Source organism: Triticum aestivum, chromosome 7B (assembly GCF_018294505.1).
Source record: "Triticum aestivum cultivar Chinese Spring chromosome 7B, IWGSC CS RefSeq v2.1, whole genome shotgun sequence".
Classification (NCBI taxonomy): Eukaryota; Viridiplantae; Streptophyta; class Magnoliopsida; order Poales; family Poaceae; genus Triticum; species Triticum aestivum.
This window is the reverse complement of record NC_057813.1, coordinates 197487588-197494532: the sequence shown is the minus strand read 5'-3', so window position 1 is coordinate 197494532 and position 6945 is coordinate 197487588.

The following is a 6945-nucleotide window of genomic DNA, read 5'->3' as shown; positions in this document are numbered from 1 at the left end:
TCTGTACATGTTTAGCATGACTGTGTTCAATATTTGACATGCATACGAAAAAGTATAGTGAGATTATTTAAGGAGAGCATGCAGAAATCTAGAGTGATGGTAACAACCAGTGGATAGATCCAAAAATACTAATAGCAGGCTGATGATAGGTTTAATTTAATAAAAATACTTGTGATGATGTTTGTTTCCCACCCAAGATGAACAACATAGGCATACCCTAGGTGAACCAGGTAATAGACAAAGATACTATTAAATGCTGCCTTGATATGTGCCCCATAAGCATTTTAAAACTCAAGTTTGAACATTAATTTGGACCTGATTTGGAGTCTAGGAGGTGAACAGGACGATAAAGTAGCAGGTAATATTAAGCAATGCATAACATAAGCAGAAACAAAAGAGTGCGACCTCTTTTGTGGACCCGTGTGCTCCTTAGGTTCATCTGCTAAGTCGATGATGGTGATGCAGTTGTGGTGGGTGTCCGCGCTAGGGAAGGAGATCTGAGGCGGCAAAAGATGGTCAGTAGTCGTGATGTCTGGTATGGTGGTCGCTTCTATCGATGGAGCAGCTCAGGTGAGGTGGACGACGTCGTTGTCGGTGTGAAAACCGGCGGATCTCGGGTAGGGAGTCCCGAACTGTGCGTCTAAGGCTAATGGTAACAGGAGGCAGGGGACATGATGTTTTACCCATGTTCAGGCCCTCTCGATGGGGGTAATACCCTACTTCCTGCTTGATTGATCTAGATGATATGAGTATTACAAGAGTTGATCTACCACGAGATCGTAGAGGCTAAACCCTAGAAGCTAGCCTATGATTATGATTGTTGTTGTCCTACGGACTAAACCCTCCAGTTTACAGAGGAGGAAGTCTACATATCTGAATTGCCAAGCTTGCCTTCCACGCAAAGGAGAGTCTCATCCGAACACAGGACGAAGTCTTCAATCTTGTATCTTCATAGTCCAACAGTCCGACCAGAGTATATAGTCCGGCTTTCAGAGGACCCCTTAATCTAGGACTCCCTCAGTAGCCCCTGAACCAGGCTTCAATGACGATAAGTCCGGCGCGCAGATTGTCTTCGGCTTGCAAGGCGGGTTCCTTCTCCGAATACTCCATAGAAGATCTAGAACACAAGGATCGTGTCTGGCTCTGCCAAACAAATTCAACATACCACCGTAGAGAGCACAATATTCCACAAATCTAATATGCTAACGGCTTTTCATAGCATGACGTCACACCACGACCCGATCTTTATTCGAACCGTTTTTAATAACCAGCCACTACACGTGATGCGAGGCGGTTCTATTGGCACGTCTCGTCGAAGCAGAGATCGTGTCCCCTTATCACGGGACTCTCATCAATACGGGTGTGGGTAACCCAACCGTGCCATCAAACGTGGCGCTTGGGAAATAAGCGATTTTAACGGGCAAGTGGGGAGGCGCACAGTTTCTATCGCCTTTATAAAGAGGTAGGGATTCTCCTCTTTCACCCACGCCTTCTTCCTTCTTTGCTCATCCATTCTCCAGCGCCCCAGTTCTCACCTTCTCCATACAGCCAAACATGTCCGGAGCGGGAGGCAAGTGGATGACCTCCTCTGCCACGGAGGAGGACATTACGAAGCTTCGGGCGGCTGGATACTTGGCCGCAGACATCACGCACCGGCTCCCGGACGCAAGGCAGATCATTCCGACTCTAGGACCCCACAAGAGGGTTGTGTTCCTTGCCCACTTCGTCCACGGACTGGGATTCCCCCTCCACCCATTTGTCTGTGGGCTCATGTTTTATTACGGGCTGGATTTTCATGATCTGGCCCCTAATTTCATCCTCAACATCTTGGCGTTTATCGTCGTGTGCGAGGCTTTCCTCTGCATCAGGCCCCATTTCGGCCTTTGGCTAAAGATCTTCAACGTGAAGCCAAGGATTGTGGTCGGTCAGCAGGCGGAGTGCGGAGGCGCCATGGTGGGCAAGATGCCCAGCGTCACCTGGCTCGAAGGCTCCTATGTGGAGACCATGAAGGTGTGGCAATCGGGGTGGTTCTACATCACCAGGCCGCGCGACGCCAACTGGGTGGCAGCCCCCGAATTCCGATCCGGCATCCCCATGTGGCTCACCTCCTGGAAGAAGAAGGGCTTAGCCTGGAGCGCCCCGCGGAGCTGACCAGACTCCAGAACTGCGTCAAAAATATGATAAGCAAGAAGATCAAGCTTGTCAACGTGGTCCAGGTCATGCTATTTCGCCGGATTCACCCGTGTCAAAGACGGGCATTCAACTTGTGGGAGTTCGACGGGGCCCAACACCAGACACTGCAAGAGCTCTTCGACACGATGCACAAAGACGTCTGGAAGGTGTTGTTCAAGGCCAGCAAAGTTCCTCCTCCCACCATCGAGGACCGTGGACTCAGCGCCAAGCGCCACGCCAATTCGGTAAGCATCCAATATTTCGCAAGATGTGCCTTTCCTCAGTGTATTCGTGGGAGGAACTCAAGCCACCGTACTGATTTATAAGGATTATGTGGCGACAGCGGAGCGGATCAACTGCCCGGCTCCGTTGCCTGAAGATCCAGCAACCACTCTCCTGACGGAGATGCTGGTTCTGGCGCCCTATGAGGTGCCGGAAAAGAAGGCCAAGAAGAAGGCCACGGGGACCAGGATAAGTCTCCGGTGGAAGGTGGTGTCGGACTCATCGTCCGAAGACACCGAGGCACACTCCTCCAACGAAATGAGGAGTAGGAAGAGGAAAACCCTCTCCCCCAAACCGAGAGGGAGAAGAAAAGGAAGGCCGCCCCTTCCGGGGAGGCCGAAGGGTCCAAGAAGGGAAGGACCCTCCCTCCGGACCACTCCACAACCGCCGCCTACAGTGAGGAGGAGTGGCTACCCATGGCCAAGCCCCTGGCGAAGTCATAAGTATCCGGATGCCATAATACTTCTTGCATGTTTTAGCTTTATGGCTTCTTATTATGTCAAGATATGTTTGTGTAGTCCGTCCAAAGCCCACATCGACTTATCCTCCTCGGATGGGTCCTTGAGTTTGTCGGAGATGAACAGCTATTCTCTCTCGACGGCCTCCACTCCCCGACCCGCGGACGACATCGAGGTGTTATCTCAAAGGATACCGGGCCAGGGAGAGATAGTTCTGGAGGCGCCTCAAGGCGAAACCCCCGATGCTAGGCTCATGGGGGGGAGATCCCCATGGATTCTAATGAGGGGGTCGCAGCAAGCTTGTCCCCCAGACGGATACTGCGCCGGAACTTCTAGTGGTTCCGGATTCAGGCAGGCAGCCCCTTGCCAAGGGGGGTGAGCCGCCAGTGCCGATGACCTTTGTCCATCCAAAGGCATCGGGTAACTTGGTGGAGCACTTCTAAGTGCTTCCCTTGATGAAGGACACCGTACTCTTATGAGTATGGTGATTGCGAAGGTTTAGTCCGCCAAAAGCAGATTGACCGAAGCCTACGCGTGTCTCCTGGCAGGCTTTGAGGTAAGTAATTCAAAATATGAGAAAGTATCACAGTATAGACAGTAGCCCCTGATGCTCTGTTTGGTGTTCGGAAAGAAAGGCCGAACAGAGGATCAAATATTATTCCCAGGAGTCTAATCATATTATGTCTATGTGAATGAGGAGGCGTCACTGCTGGTCACCGCTGCCGCTACTGCGGAGGTCTCCGGACTGAGGCAGAACCTGTGGCGGGCCGAACAAGAGCTCGGCCTCGTGAAAAGGCAGCTCGAGGAGAACAAAGGTAAGTGATACCCCGTCTGAATGTTATATAAAGGAAAAAATCGTTGATTCTAATATAAGCATGATGAATTTTAATAGGGGTCACGGCCGAAGTGGTGGCCCTTAAGAAGGCATTGTCCGAGGCCGAAGGCAAAGCGGCCAGGGAGCACACCGAGCGTGAAAAACAAGCAGCGCGAGTTGATGAGATCCAGCAAGAGCTTCAGGACTTCGTCAAAAAATTCGAGTCCTTGGAGCGTGACTCAAAGACGCAAGAGTCGGAGCTTGCGAAGGCCTATTAGAGCGCACTAGACACCAAGGCCGAAGCCCAGAAGGCCCTCTAGGAAATTGAGGCGTCCAAGAAGATAGCTGCGGGTAAGGCTTGCATTATGCAAAGCAAGCATGTGAAGGAGACTTTCCTTTTACTTACCCGACTTCGGAGGTCTCCAGGAGCATTCACAGATCTGCCGTGCAGCATCTCTGATGCCACAGAGTTCTACCGGGCTGAGGAGGGAAGCTCGACGGATAAGCTGTTTTGGTCCCAGTATATTGGGGCCGAACATCCGATGCCCTTGAGGGATCAGCTGAAACAACTGGTCGAACTTCACAAGGCAGCCGAACTGGCCAAGAAGGACTTCATAGTCCGGTTGTGGCCTGGCGAGCCCCTGCCCAGCAACTACTTCGGCCTTGTCAAGTGGATGGTAAATGCATGTCCGCGGCTTCAAGTAGTTTAAGCGGTCCATCTGCATTGAGGGTGCACGCCAGGGCCTTGGCCCGTGCGAAGGTGCACTGGGGGGAAGATGGACGCCGAGAAGCTGGTGACAGAGGGGCCGCCGAAGGGCAAGGAGCATCGCCACCCTGAACAATATTATGAAAATGTCATTAAGGGTGCCCATCTTGTAGCGGATGAATGTACTAAGGATGTAATGTTCGAATGAATCTACTCGTGTCATCCTGTAATATGAAAACCCGTTCATGTGCACTATATGGCGCTTGTTAATTTAAAATATTACCTTCTGTGCGGCCGTTTATAAAATCTTGAGAGTTGGCCCGTCATCGGCTTCTGCCCCCATGCAACTAGTACTGGGGTGTTCGGGATGAATATAAACACTCTTTATCCAATTTTTTTTGTCCTTTTAAGGAGGTGTTTAGCGCCGCGAACGAGGCAATCAGACTATACGGCATTATTGCTCTCACTTAGCCATAGTAGTCTACAATTTTAAATTTTGGCGAAGCCCCTAGTATCCGAAAGGCCGGACTCGGGGCACTATACACGCCTAAATCGGACAAGGCCGATTCATCGCCTGAAGCGATAAAAATCTTTAAGGATTTGAGACCTCTCGAACAGCGACCGGCTCTCGCATTATCATGACAGTTAGTTTTCGGCTTTCTCTACTAAGTGCTCGTCCGGAAGAACCGGGACACAATCGCAGTAGTTCTCCCTGCGCTACCTTAACCAATATAGCGGAACGTAAGGTACCAAAACATAGGAGCCGGGCAAACCCAACTATTGACCCAAGACATGATTCGGAGCTGATGCATATAGTGCTATAAGTTCGGGGTGCCGCACTGTCAAAAGTATTCAAACTTTTTCTTGCCAGGTTATGGGGTACACTGAAGCCCCTGACAAACTAGTCGTGCCAAGATGCACGAGTATAATAAGCAGTAAAGGGAAGGGGTAAACAAACGTAATAGCAAGCTGACATTGTACACTATTTTCCCTTGTTATTCAAATGATACGTCAAACCATGCATATACAAGTAGTGCGATAAGAAAGATGGGACTGTTTGACATATCATGACCAGGAGTGGGCTGTATGCGGGTATGTAAAACAGGTATAACGATCGTTATCAGAAACCACCTGAGGATTCCCTTGTACGCCAAAGCTTATTGTCCTCCTGGTGTGTCCGATAGTCTATCTATTGGGGGAGCCTCCCGAAGATGAGGACCTGAAAAAAAAGGGGGTGCAAAGATGCGTTGGTCCTGGGGCGGTCGAACCGCATTGTGGACCGTGTCATGGCCGTGCCTCCGCCTGTGCCCAGGGTATTTTAAGTGCGTAGTGGTGTACGCGCGGCACAAATTTCACCGCTTGACTGGGACCAGGGCGGAGACCGGATTGCTAGTCGAGCTCTGGACGTGCCGGATAATCCTGTTGTGGAATACTCCGGACTCGCTTGACGGTGTCCGGGTTCTTTATCACCGAATTGGATGTTTGCCTAAGAAGGCTGTTTTGTACTTCTGCCACGAGGGCCGCAGTGTTCTCCTCCGTGCGGAGCGAGTGCTCTGTGTTTCAATTAACTGTAATAACCCCGCGAGGTCCTGGCATCTTAAGCTTGAGGTATGCATAATGCGGTTCACCCGAGCAGTGCATGATAGCCACTGCGGAAGGGGACAATGTCGAAGATTAACTCCTCGCTTCAGAAATTGTCCGGAGATCTGAAGACCACTTCCAGTGTGATTGGCCCATGCAACAGGCCTCCACACCGGGTATGACACCCTTGAAGGTGGTTTGTGTGGGCTTGATCCTTGAGGGGTCGATGCCCATTTTGCGCACTGTATCCTGATAGAGCAGGTTTAGGCGGCTGCCACCGTCCATGAGGACTCGTGTGAGATGGAATCCGTCGATGATGGGGTCAAGGACCAATGCGGCCGAACCGCCATGACGGATACTGGTAGGATGGTCCCTGCGATCGGAAGTGATCAGACAAGAGAACCATGGGTTGAACTTTGGGGCGACTGGCTCCATCGCATAGACGTCCCTTAGTGCATGCTTCTGTTCCCGCTTGGGAATATGGGTTGCGTATATCATATTCACTGCTTTCACCTGGGGAGGGAATTTCTTCTGTCCTCCTGTGTTCGGAGGCCGGGGCTCCTCATTGTCATTGCTATGTAGCCCCTTTTCCTTGTTTTCGGCATTCAACTTGCCGGCCTGTTTAAACACCCAGCATTCCCTGTTGCCATGGTTGGCTGGTTTATCGAGGGTGCCATGAATTTGACATGAGCAATCGAGTATGTGGTCCAAACTGGACGAGCCCGGACTGTTTCTTTTGAATGGCTTTTTCGATGTCCGGATTTGAAGCCTCTGCATTGACTGTCGTGTCTTCCGTGTTGTCGCCATTGTTGCGACGTTTGTGTCTATTTCATCGTGGCTTGCTGTTGCTATCCCTCACGTCTGAATTGCCTGAGTTTTTGGGTGTGATGTTGCTACGAGCCAGCCAGCTGTCCTCGCCCGCGCAGAAGCGG